This window comes from Eleutherodactylus coqui, chromosome 1 (assembly GCF_035609145.1).
Source record: "Eleutherodactylus coqui strain aEleCoq1 chromosome 1, aEleCoq1.hap1, whole genome shotgun sequence".
Taxonomy (NCBI): Eukaryota; Metazoa; Chordata; class Amphibia; order Anura; family Eleutherodactylidae; genus Eleutherodactylus; species Eleutherodactylus coqui.
The window spans coordinates 531,024,058-531,037,495 of NC_089837.1; the positions used below are offsets into that span (position 1 = coordinate 531,024,058).

Genomic DNA, 13,438 nt, shown 5'->3' on the forward strand with positions numbered 1-13,438 from the left:
CAGAACATTGCAGCCCAGGGTACCCAGTCCATGAAGAGCATCGCACCCTCATACACCCAGAGCATTGCATCTTCATGCCCCCAGCAGAGCATTGCACCCCAGAGTACTCCGTCTATGCAGAGCATTGATAAACAACAGTAGATACAGGGAAGCGTGGATTGTTGTAGTGTATTCCTTGCTTTATTACAAACTCATGCTTTACATGCTCAGGCACGCGGTTCAGCTTTACAGCCTTGTTCACCTTTGATACAACACTTTGCTGCCCAGTCTTTTAAACACTAAAAACAATTAACCCTAATTAAGAAGCACCTGATCCTTTAACCCCTTCTTGATCATTGTTAAATGTCTGTTCTCTTCCCTTAGAGCATTCACATATAACATACATTTAAGACACAAGTACCATGCAATACAATAAATATTACTATTATAGATAAAGGACAATAAGCTAGTAGGATATCTAATTATCACATCTACGGATCTGTGGTTAGTAATCCACTTAGATAGTTCAGGTTTAACATTGCATTTAGTAGGGAGGGGGAGGAGTTTCCGTAGAGATCATTTTATTATAAGTTTGTTATTTATGATATAATCTTGGCATCCCCCAGAGCCCTCGGCAGAGCATTGCAGCACAGAGTACCCAGTCCATGCAGAGCATTGCACCCCAGAGGCTGACAGCGGAGCATTGTCGTGAGGCAGGCAGGCAGGCAGGCAGGCAGGCAGGCAGGGCCCCCGCACAGCAGTGCAGCCTCACCTCTGGTTACAGCACTGTGATGTCTGCAGCCGCCGGTGAAGCTCCATTACTGCCAGATCACGGCAGGAAGATGACACTTTGTAACAAACTTCAGATGGCTCCTCCCACCGCAGTGTTTAGTCACATGTCTGGTCACATGGCCATGCCGTCAGAGGTTGTGTCTCCACTAGCATACGGCCCCTACCCTGAGGTAACTGCTACATTGTATGGGCTCCAATCAGGCTTGCTGACGTGAGGTCACATGACCAGGGTGGAAGGGGAGGGGCTTATCCATAATCTAGTTCTATGGAGGGAAGAGAAGAGGAAGGTAATATGGAGACAAAAGAGAAGAGGGGGCAGCCAGTGAGGGAGAGAAATGGGGGAACGACACGTGAGGGGGACGGGGAGAAACGCGTGAGGGGGACGGGGAGAAATGGGGGAGCGACGCATGAGAGGGACAGGGAGAAACGGGGGAGCGACACGTGAGGGGGACGGGGAGCGACGCGTGAGGGGAACAGGGAGAAATGGGGGAGCGACGCGTGAGGGGGACGGGGAGAAATGGGGGAGCGACGCGTGAGGGGGATGGGGAGAAATGGGGGAGCGACGCGTGAGGGTAACGGGGAGAAATGGGGGAGCGACGCGTGAGGGTAACGGGGAGAAATGGGGGAGCGACGCGTGAGGGTAACGGGGATAAACGCATGAGGGGGACGGGGAGAAATGGGGGAGCGACGCATGAGAGGGACAGGGAGAAACGGAGCGACACGTGAGGGTAACGGGGAGAAATGGGGGAGCGACGCGTGAGGGGAACAGGGAGAAATGGGGGAGCGACGCGTGAGGGTAATGGGATAAACGCGTGAGGGGGACGGGGAGAAATGGGGGAGCGACGCGTGAGAAGAACGGGGAGAAATGGGGGAGCGACGCGTGAGGGTAACGGGGAGAACCGCGTGAGGGGGACGGAGAGAAATGGGGGAGCGATGCATGAGAGGGACAGGGAGAAACGGAGCGACACGTGAGGGGGACGGGGAGCGACGCGTGAGGGGAACAGGGAGAAATGGGGGAGCGACGCGTGAGGGGGACGGGGAGCGACGCGTGAGGGGGACGGGGAGAAATGGGGAAGCGACGCGTGAGGGGGACGGGGAGAAATGGGGGAGCGACGCGTGAGGGGGACGGGGAGCGACGCGTGAGGGGGACGGGGAGAAATGGGGGAGCGACGCGTGAGGGTAACGGGGAGAAATGGGGGAGCGACACGTGAGGGGGACGGGGAGCGACGCGTGAGGGGGACGGGGAGAAATGGGGGAGCGACGCGTGAGGGTAACGGGGAGAAATGGGGGAGCGACGCGTGAGGGGGAAGGGGAGAAATGGGGGAGCGATGCATGAGAGGGACGGGGAGAAATGGGGGACCGACGCATGAGAGGGACAGGGAGCGACGCGTGAGGGGAACGGGGAGAAATGGGGGAGTGACGCGTGAGGGGGACGGGGAGCGACGCGTGAGGGGAACGGGGAGAAATGGAGGAGCGACGCGGGAGGGGGACGGGGAGAAATGGGGGAGCGACGCGTGAGGGGGACGGGGAGCGACGCGTGAGGGGGACGGGGAGAAACGGGGGAGCGACGCGTGAGGGGGACGGGGAGAAACGGGGGAGCGACGCGTGAGGGGGACGGGGAGAAACGGGGGTAGCGACGTGTGAGGTGAACGGGAAGAAATGGAGGAGCGACGCGTGAGGAGAAAAGGGAGAAATGGGGGAGCGACGAGTGAGGAGGACGGGGAGAAATGGGGGAGCGACGAGTGAGGAGGACGGGGAGAAATGGGGGAGCGATGGGTGAGGGGGAGGAGTGAAATGGGGGAGCGACGTCTGAGGGGAGAAGAGAAAGGGGGGAGCGACACGTGAGGGGGACACGGAGAAACATGTGAGGGGGAGGAGAGAAAGGGGGACGGGAAGAAATGGGGGAGCAACGCGTGAGGGGGGAGGAAAAAATGGGGGAGCGACGAGTGAAGAGGACGGGGAGAAATGGAGGAGCGACGCTTGAAGGGGAGGAGAGAAAGAGGGGAGCGACACGTGAGGGGGACAGGGAGAGATGTGTGAGGTGGAGGATAGCAAGGGGGAAGCGACGCGTGAGGGGGACGGGAAGAAATGGGGGAGCGACGCGTGAGGGGAACGGGCAGAAATGGTGGAGCAACGCGTGAGGGGGACGGGGAGAAATGGTGGAGCAATGCGTGAGGGGGACGGGGAGAAATGGGGAAGTGATGCATAAGGGGGAGGAGAGAAAGGGGGGAGTGATGCATGAGGAGGACGGGGAGAAATGGGGGAGCGACGCGTGAGGGTGATGGGAAGAAATGAGGGAGCGACGCGTGAGGGGGACGGGGAGAAATGGGGGAGCGGCATGTGACGGAGAGAAATGGGGGGTGACGCGTTAGGGGGGCGGAGAGAAATGGGAAAGCGGAGTACGAGGGGGACGGGGAGAAATAGGGGGACAGAGAGCAATGGGGGCAATTCGAGACCATGCAGCAAGATAGAACATGCTGCGATTTGTTTCACGCATCACATCACATCGCAGTGCCTTGCAGGCAAACATCCTCCATGTGTATGACCCTTATTCAAAAGATTGGGGTCCATATTTGTGTCTCGCAATGCACAAATCTTGCACAGTTCTCTGGCCCGTGTGAAGCCGACCTAAGAGAAACCAAGTAATCTTGTAGATATGAGAAACAAACATCGATGTTACAGCGAGCTTTTGAACCTCTCAGGGTTCTTCTTCAGTCTGAGGGCTCCTTTCCACTGGCGATAGCAATATCGCTGCGAGAAAATCGCAATGTTAAAATCGCATCGCAACGCTGCAAAATCCCAAGCTTTTGCGTTGCGATGTGAGAATCTGTTTTGCCATTGCACTGTATGGGTGACAGAAAAATGCAAAACGCTGAACCAATCCTCCTGCTGCGATTTTTAATCCTCGCATCGCAGCTCGCCCTTAAACATCGCTAGTGGAAAGGTTGTCATAGAACAACATGGGGGGGACTTTCCTGTGAGCTCGCACTGCGATTACCTCGCCAGTGGAAAGGAGCCCTTAGGGTGACTACCAACTACAGTTTTTTTTTACTGCGAAATTCACAGGGGGTTTTTTTTCTGCAGGGGTCCATGGGACTTGTAATGTTAAAATCGCGATTGCGTAAAATCGCGATTTCGCAGTAAATTGTGATTTTGCGCGATCGCGATTTTAACATTACAACTCCCATAGACCCCTGCAGATAAAAAAAATGCTGCGAATTTCGCAGTGAAAAAAAACTGTAGTGGGTAGTCACCCTTAATGGAATAGATCTGAGGAAGTATATATATATATATATATATATGTACACATACATATGACAAGACACAGACATGGTGTGATTAATTTGCTCTTAGAACATTTCCAGAACAAGATGAGCAGAGGAGTAAATACTTAAGGTCCTTTTACATGCAAAGATAATCTTTCAAATGACTGAAAGATATAGCATTCTATTTGCATAAAGTGTTAATGACCAAATAAGGGATAGTCTAGGTGCTCTCCCTAAGCAGAAAAGATAGCATTTTTGTTAATGACCAATAACACTTTATCATCTTCATTTGCATGTAAAAGGACCTCTAGGAGCTGTTTGCAGAGCCCAGCAAGTGTTTAAACACACTCCCAGCTATGTACATAGTTGCCGACACATTCCATTGTTCTGTTGTTCTCCCCATGGCTAGTGTAAACCTTCCATTGTTCATCTCATAGCTAGTGTAAACATCCCATTGTTCTTGTGGGTAGTGTAAACGTTCCACTGTTCTTCTAGTGGCTAGTGTAAACATTCTGTTATTTCTCCTCTTGGCTTGTGTAAACATTCCATTGTTCTCCTTGTGGCTAGTGTAAACATTCCATTGTTCTACTGGTGGCTAGTATAAACATCCTATTGTTTTCCTGGTGGCTAGTGTAAAAAATCTATTGTTGTTCTTGCAGCTAGTGTAAACATCCCATTGTTCTCCTGGTGGCTAGTGTAAACATTCCATTGTTCTCCTCGTGGCTAGTGTAAACATCCCATTGTTCTCCTCGTGGCTAGTGTTACAGTTCTGTTGTTCTCCTCTTGGCTAGTGTAAACATTCTATTGTTCTCCGTACTGCTAGTGTAAACATTCCATTGTTCTCCTTGTGGCTAGTGTAAATATACTATTGTTCTCCTGGTGGCTAGTGTAAACATTCTATTGTTCTCCTGGTGTCTAGAGTAAATATTCTATTGTTCTGCTGGTGGCTAGTGTAAAGATTCCATTGTTCTCCTCGTGGCTAGTGTAAACATCCCATTGTTCTCCTCATGGCTAGTGTTACCGTTCTGTTGTTCTCCTCTTGGCTAGTGTAAACATTCCATTGTTCTCCGTATGGCTAGTGTAAACATTTGATTGTTCTCCGCACAGCTAGTGTAAACATTCCATTGTTCTTTTTGTGGCTAGTGTAAGCGTTCTGTTGTTCTCCTCTTGGCTATTGTAAACATTCCATTGTTCTCCTGGTGGCTAGTGTAAATATTCCATTGTTCTCCTTGCGGCTAGTGTAAAGATTCCATTGTTCTCCTCGTGGCTAGTGTAAACATCCCATTGTTCTCCTCATGTCTAGTGTTACCGTTCTGTTGTTCTCCTCTTAGCTAGTGTAAGCATTCCATTGTTCTCCGTATGGCTAGTGTAAACATTTAATTGTTCTCCGCACTGCTAGTGTAAACATTTCATTGTTCTCTTTGTGGCTAGTGTAAGTGTTCTGTTGTTCTCCTCTTGGCTAGTGTAAACATTCCATTGTTCTCCTGGTGGCTAGTGTAAATATTCTATTGTTCTTCTGGTGGCTACTGTAAACATTCTATTGTTCTCCTGGTGCCTAGTGTAAACATTCCATTGTTCTCCTGGTGGCTAGTGTAAGCATTTCATTGTTCTCCTCGTGGCTAGTGTAAACATCCCATTGTTCTCCTCATTGCTAGTGTTACCGTTCTGTTGTTCTCCGTACTGCTAGTGTAAACATTCCATTGTTCTCCTTGTGGCTAGTGTAAATATACTATTGTTCTCCTGGTGGCTAGTGTAAACATTCTATTGTTCTCCTGGTGTCTAGAGTAAATATTCTATTGTTCTGCTGGTGGCTAGTGTAAAGATTCCATTGTTCTCCTCGTGGCTAGTGTAAACATCCCATTGTTCTCCTCATGGCTAGTGTTACCGTTCTGTTGTTCTCCTCGTGGCTAGTGTAAACATTCCATTGTTCTCCGTATGGCTAGTGTAAACATTTGATTGTTCTCCGCACAGCTAGTGTAAACATTCCATTGTTCTTTTTGTGGCTAGTGTAAGCGTTCTGTTGTTCTCCTCTTGGCTATTGTAAACATTCCATTGTTCTCCTGGTGGCTAGTGTAAATATTCCATTGTTCTCCTTGCGGCTAGTGTAAAGATTCCATTGTTCTCCTCGTGGCTAGTGTAAACATCCCATTGTTCTCCTCATGTCTAGTGTTACCGTTCTGTTGTTCTCCTCTTAGCTAGTGTAAGCATTCCATTGTTCTCCGTATGGCTAGTGTAAACATTTAATTGTTCTCCGCACTGCTAGTGTAAACATTTCATTGTTCTCTTTGTGGCTAGTGTAAGTGTTCTGTTGTTCTCCTCTTGGCTAGTGTAAACATTCCATTGTTCTCCTGGTGGCTAGTGTAAATATTCTATTGTTCTTCTGGTGGCTACTGTAAACATTCTATTGTTCTCCTGGTGCCTAGTGTAAACATTCCATTGTTCTCCTGGTGGCTAGTGTAAGCATTTCATTGTTCTCCTCGTGGCTAGTGTAAACATCCCATTGTTCTCCTCATTGCTAGTGTTACCGTTCTGTTGTTCTCCGTACTGCTAGTGTAAACATTCCATTGTTCTCCTTGTGGCTAGTGTAAATATACTATTGTTCTCCTGGTGGCTAGTGTAAACATTCTATTGTTCTCCTGGTGTCTAGAGTAAATATTCTATTGTTCTGCTGGTGGCTAGTGTAAAGATTCCATTGTTCTCCTCGTGGCTAGTGTAAACATCCCATTGTTCTCCTCATGGCTAGTGTTACCGTTCTGTTGTTCTCCTCTTGGCTAGTGTAAACATTCCATTGTTCTCCGTATGGCTAGTGTAAACATTTGATTGTTCTCCGCACAGCTAGTGTAAACATTCCATTGTTCTTTTTGTGGCTAGTGTAAGCGTTCTGTTGTTCTCCTCTTGGCTATTGTAAACATTCCATTGTTCTCCTGGTGGCTAGTGTAAATATTCCATTGTTCTCCTTGCGGCTAGTGTAAAGATTCCATTGTTCTCCTCGTGGCTAGTGTAAACATCCCATTGTTCTCCTCATGTCTAGTGTTACCGTTCTGTTGTTCTCCTCTTAGCTAGTGTAAGCATTCCATTGTTCTCCGTATGGCTAGTGTAAACATTTACTTGTTCTCCGCACTGCTAGTGTAAACATTTCATTGTTCTCTTTGTGGCTAGTGTAAGTGTTCTGTTGTTCTCCTCTTGGCTAGTGTAAACATTCCATTGTTCTCCTGGTGGCTAGTGTAAATATTCTATTGTTCTTCTGGTGGCTACTGTAAACATTCTATTGTTCTCCTGGTGCCTAGTGTAAACATTCCATTGTTCTCCTGGTGCCTAGTGTAAACATTCCATTGTTCTCCTGGTGGCTAGTGTAAGCATTTCATTGTTCTCCTCGTGGCTAGTGTAAACATCCCATTGTTCTCCTCATTGCTAGTGTTACCGTTCTGTTGTTCTCCGTACTGCTAGTGTAAACATTCCATTGTTCTCCTTGTGGCTAGTGTAAATATACTATTGTTCTCCTGGTGGCTAGTGTAAACATTCTATTGTTCTCCTGGTGTCTAGAGTAAATATTCTATTGTTCTGCTGGTGGCTAGTGTAAAGATTCCATTGTTCTCCTCGTGGCTAGTGTAAACATCCCATTGTTCTCCTCATGGCTAGTGTTACCGTTCTGTTGTTCTCCTCTTGGCTAGTGTAAACATTACATTGTTCTCCGTATGGCTAGTGTAAACATTTGATTGTTCTCCGCACAGCTAGTGTAAACATTCCATTGTTCTTTTTGTGGCTAGTGTAAGCGTTCTGTTGTTCTCCTCTTGGCTATTGTAAACATTCCATTGTTCTCCTGGTGGCTAGTGTAAATATTCCATTGTTCTCCTTGCGGCTAGTGTAAAGATTCCATTGTTCTCCTCGTGGCTAGTGTAAACATCCCATTGTTCTCCTCATGTCTAGTGTTACCGTTCTGTTGTTCTCCTCTTAGCTAGTGTAAGCATTCCATTGTTCTCCGTATGGCTAGTGTAAACATTTAATTGTTCTCCGCACTGCTAGTGTAAACATTTCATTGTTCTCTTTGTGGCTAGTGTAAGTGTTCTGTTGTTCTCCTCTTGGCTAGTGTAAACATTCCATTGTTCTCCTGGTGGCTAGTGTAAATATTCTATTGTTCTTCTGGTGGCTACTGTAAACATTCTATTGTTCTCCTGGTGCCTAGTGTAAACATTCTATTGTTCTCCTGGTGGCTAGTGTAAGCATTTCATTGTTCTCCTCGTGGCTAGTGTAAACATCCCATTGTTCTCCTCATTGCTAGTGTTACCGTTCTGTTGTTCTCCTATTGGCTAGTGTAAACATTCCATTGTTCTCCGTATGGCTAGCGTAAACATTTGATTGTTCTCCGCACTGCTAGTGTAAACATTCCATTGTTCCCCTTGTGGCTAGTGTAAACATTCTATTGTTCTGCTGGTGCCTAGTGTAAACATTCCATTGTTCTCCTCGTGGCTAGTGTAAACATCCCATTGTTCTCCGTATGGCTAGTGTAAACATTCCATTGTTCTCCGTATGGCTAGTGTAAACATTTGATTGTTCTCCGCACTGCTAGTGTAAACATTCCATTGTTCTCTTTGTGGCTAGTGTAAGTGTTCTGTTGTTCTCCTTTTGGCTAGTGTAAACATTCCATTGTTCTCCTGGTGGCTAGTGTAAATATTCAATTGTTCTTCTGGTGGCTAGTGTAAACATTCTATTGTTCTCCTGGTGCCTCGTGTAAACATTCCATTGTTCTCCTAGTGTAAACATTTCATTGTTCTCCTCGTGGCTAGTGTAAACATCCCATTGTTCTCCTCATGGCTAGTGTAAACATCTCATTGTTCTCCTGGTGCCTAGTGTAAACATTCGATTGTTCTCCTGGTGGCTAGTGTAAACATCCCATTGTTCTCCTCATTGCTAGTGTTACCATTCTGTTGTTCTCCTCTTGGCTAGTGTACACATTCTGTTGTTCTCCTTGTGGCTAGTGTAAACATTCTGTTGTTCTCCTTGTGGCTAGTGTACACATTCTGTTGTTCTCCTGGTGCCTAGTGTAAACATGCCTCAAGGAGAACATCCTGCAGTCTATTGAAAGATGAGCAAAACTTATTCCAATGGAGCGTATCTGCTCGGTCTTTCAGAGGCTGAACGATGGATTTTAAGTGAACTGAAATCCGACGTTCAAATGAAAAGTGCGCGATGCCTGCGCTTACATGTTACGATTATCGCTCAGTTTTGTTTGTTTGGACGAATTTCGAGCGACAATCGTTGTGCGTAAAAGGACCTTTAATGAATCCACTGATAAAGAAGTGAAGGCTTTGTGGTCTCTAGATTGGTGTTAGCGGGTCACCAGGCCAACGTGTTCTCATATTCTCCATTGATGCATGAAGCCACTTCCAATGTTAATTCTGGTCTTGAAAGTGTCAAAGATGGTTATGAACTTGTACTCCCCAATTCTTCTGTGACGTTGGGATTTGAAGTTGCTTTTTAGTATAGTAACCTTCACGTGTTTTATGACTAGAACAATGCACGACCGCAGGTAATTCTGTCTTTCTCTCTAATTGTGTGGCGATGAGATCTCATCCTCGCTCTCACTTTTTGTCCTTTTTTCCTGACATAAAGCCCCCAACAGAACATTTACTGCACCGGATCAGGTACACAACATCAGACATGCAACATGTGAATGTCCCGGGATCTTATAGTCCTGCTGTGTGTTGGGGTTATGTATCCTGTCTGCGGTCCGTACATGTCAGCAGGTCTTACAGCTCCTTACATTACACGGATCTTATAGTCCTTCTGTGTGTTGGGGATCTGTATCCTGTCTGCGGACCGTACATGTCAGCAGGTCTTACAGCTCCTTACATTACACGGATCTTATAGTCCTGCTGTGTGTTGGGGATCTGTATCCTGTCTGCGGTCCGTACATGTCAGCAGGTCTTACAGCTCCTTACATTACAGGGATCTTATAGTCCTGCTGTGTGTTGGGGATCTGTATCCTGCCCGCGGACCGTACATGTCAGCAGGTCTTACAGCTCCTTACATTACAGGGATAAGTTCCTTTTTGTGTGTCAGAGGACAATGCACTCCTGATTATAAGGTACCTCAGACTCAGAGGTTGCCTGTAACATAGAAGTGGATGGTCTGCAAATATGGTGGTCAGATGGTCATCCTTGTGTAGGTATGATGGAGTCTCTCTAAAGTTTTCCTTAGTACCTCCAGCTGTGGATTATAGGTCACTACTAGAGGTACACAAACATTTCCTTCTCTGTGTATTGGAATAGTTGATTTCTGGGTTTCTTGGTGGCTCTGGTGATTCCTGGGTCTCCTGGTGGCTCTGGTGATTCCTGGCTCTCCTGGTGGCTCTGGTGATTCCTGGGTATCCTGGTGGCTCTGGTGATTCCTGGGTATCCTGGTGGCTCTGGTAATTCCTGGGTCTCCTGGTGGCTCTGGTGATTACTGGGTTTCCTGGTGGCTCTGGTGATTACTGGGTTTCCTGGTGGCTCTGGTGATTCCTGGGTCTCCTGGTGGCTCTGGTGATTCCTGGGTCTCCTGGTGGCTCTGGTGATTCCTGGGTCTCCTGGTGGCTCTGGTGATTCCTGGGTATCATGGTGACTCTGGTGATTCCTGAGTATCCTAGTGGCTCTGGTGATTCCTGGGTCTCGTTGGTGGCTCGGGCAATTACTGGGTATCCTGGTGATTCCTGGTTCTCCTGGTGGCTATGGTGATTTCTGGGCTTCCTGGTGGCTCTGGTGATTCCTAGGTATCCTGGTGGCTCTGGTGATTTTTGGGTATCGTGGTGGCTCTGGTGATTTTGTCATCAGTTGAGGTGGGATGGTAGCCCTAATTTATAAATGTCCTTTTCAGATGGTATAGATGTTCCTCTCTATCTGTTGGGTTGGAGCAGATCCGGTTGTATCTGATGGCCTGGCTGTAGACGATGGACTTTTTGATGTGTTTAGGTAGGGAACTGTCCCATCTGAGGTATGTGGGCCGATCAATCGATTTTCAGCTCTATCAAGCTATTGGCCTACTTTCGCTACATTGATGGCATCATAATCATTTTGAGCAATTCTGAACAATAACTAATAAAAGTCCATGAGAGAGTCAATGCATTTCACTTTACCTAAACCTGACATTAACCCCTTAGTGACCAAGCCTGTTTGTACCTTAATGACCAGGCCAAATTAGGAAAATCTGACCAGTATCACTTTGACATAGAATAACTCCGTAAAGGTTTAGCTTATCCAAGTAATTCTGACATTGTTCTTCGCTACATATTTTACTTAATTTAGGTTGTAAAAATAGACCGATATTATTTGTGTATATTTATTAAAAGTGCCAAAACCTTTAAAAAAGTGTCATTTTTCTCATATTTTTAACTGCAATGTGTCAAATATATCCAAACATACTGTATGCATTCTCATAAGATATATATTTTCATCTGTTTAGTTTATTATGGAAGCACATTTGAAAAACTTTAGAAACCTAGAAATTACTAACATTTTGAGGAACATTTTGTTTTCCTACACCAAGCCAAGATTGCAAAGGCTCCTAGGTGTCAGAATGATAGATACCCCCCCCCCCCTCAAAAGACCCCATTTTAAAAAAATACACCCCTTAATATATTTACTGAGGGGGTCAGGAGGATTTTGATCCCGCAGTTTTTTCTCAGAGAAGAAAAAATAAAATTTCATATCTTCATATTTCATATGTCATTTTAAAGACAGTTTTTTTTCTATAGCACATATGAAAATGAGGATTTGCAACCCAAAATGGATCCCCCCCCCCCCCTTTTTTTCCTGTGTTCACAAACATCCCCAATGTGGCCCTAATCCGCTTACTGGACACACGGCTCGGCCTGTAGTGGAGGGAACACTCTTTGGCTTTCAGGGCATAATTGAATAAATACCCGGCCCTATCTAGCTGCCAAAATGATAGAACGCCCCCCACAAGTGACCCCATTCTGAAATCTTGGTCCCTGTACTGAGCATTCTGACCCCACATTTTTTTGTAAAAATTATTATAAAGTATGTGAAAAATAAATAAAATTATTTTTACATAAATGTCACTTTTATGAAAGTTCTCTTGTGTTTCAAACAGGAAAACCGCGGAGATGAACCCCAATTTTTTCTGTGTTCAGCAATACCCCCATTGTGGCCCCAATCTACTTACAGGACACACGGCTCGGCCTATAATGGAGGGACCAGCTGATGGATTGCAGGGCACAGCTGAATACATTCCTGGCCCCCTGGTGTAGAAGAAAAATTGCCCCCATAAAAAAAAATACAACCCTCCCTTTTTGGCGGTCCTTAAATCTTACATAAAAGTAATAATGTAAACTGTGTGTGATGTCTGAAGATGGGTAATTACAGAGGCCTGGTGGGCACATGGGGTAATAAAACCGGGTATCCCACCTCTTCCCATGCTTGCTGCAAACCTGACACATTTCGGGGTATTTTTTGACCTCAGTGGCAGGGATGGGGTGTAAAACATGGCGCTCAGTGAACATTTGCACCTTCAAAGACTCGTAAGCTTGCCGCAGTCCCACACAGAAGGCGCTCCACAAGCTGCTCCTGGAATGCAGGAAGCCGAGCTTCTTGTAAAATACGTATTACAGATAGCGGTCTGAATAACGCCGGGCTCACACGGCCGGATGTGGACTCTGCTTGCAGAGGCTGTGGGCCTGTGTATGGCCATGTAATGTACTGCACATAGCTGTGTACTCCCACAGGCGGTCATACGCCGTACACCTTTTTTTGTTTGTTTATATTTTCCACGCCGTTGCTTAGTGATCCTACCGGAATACCCGCGATCATAGAGTACAGTGGGCGCCATGTCTCAGATATCCGCGGTAAAATAAAACATGCTGCGTTCTGTTTTCTGTAAGTGGACTACATAATTCTGATCCACTAATGTGAGCAGAATTGTGAAATCTAATAAAGTTGCAGATCAAACGCTTACGGAATCAGCAATTCCTATCCGGTCGTGTGAGACAAGTCTAAGGTAGATCGCTACCGTTTTATTGTATTTGATAATGGCGATCACGTGACGGGGGACCGCTCAACAAGTCACTGCTCCAGTCTCTCGGCTATCTTTGATAGCTGGGAGCAAGGAGATTTAACATTTTCTGGGCCCTCCCCGGCCCCTGTGCATGTGTCCATCGTTTTGCTGGAGGGTGCATGTGTAGAAGCCGGGGTAGGTGCCTGGAAGATGATCGCTTCGGGGTTCAAATCCGAAAGCCTCCAGTAAGAAGTTTCATCTCCCCTCACCGACTCTATCAGTGAAGGGAGATTAAACTTCAGCTTTTAAAAAAAAACTTTTATATGATCGCCATTATCCATTGGAGAACAGCGATCACGTGACCGGGGACCAATCACCGCGGCCTTGGTCACTTGGTCTGATCTGTAAGGGGA

General features: G+C 46.7%; 1 protein-coding gene across 2 annotated transcripts in view; it reads left to right on the forward strand.

Moving 5' to 3' along the window:
• Positions 1-1,035: 1,035 nt before the first annotated feature.
• The window catches only part of LOC136591136 (zinc finger protein OZF-like), a 36,657-nt gene continuing 24,254 nt past the window's right edge, over positions 1,036-13,438 (forward strand). Inside the window, exon 1 of one of the 2 annotated variants that reach the window (XM_066588475.1) lies at positions 1,036-1,058. The gene's annotated coding sequence lies outside the window, so the exon portion shown is untranslated. The remainder of the gene's footprint in view (positions 1,059-13,438) is intronic. The other variant, XM_066588476.1, reaches the window with a different exon arrangement.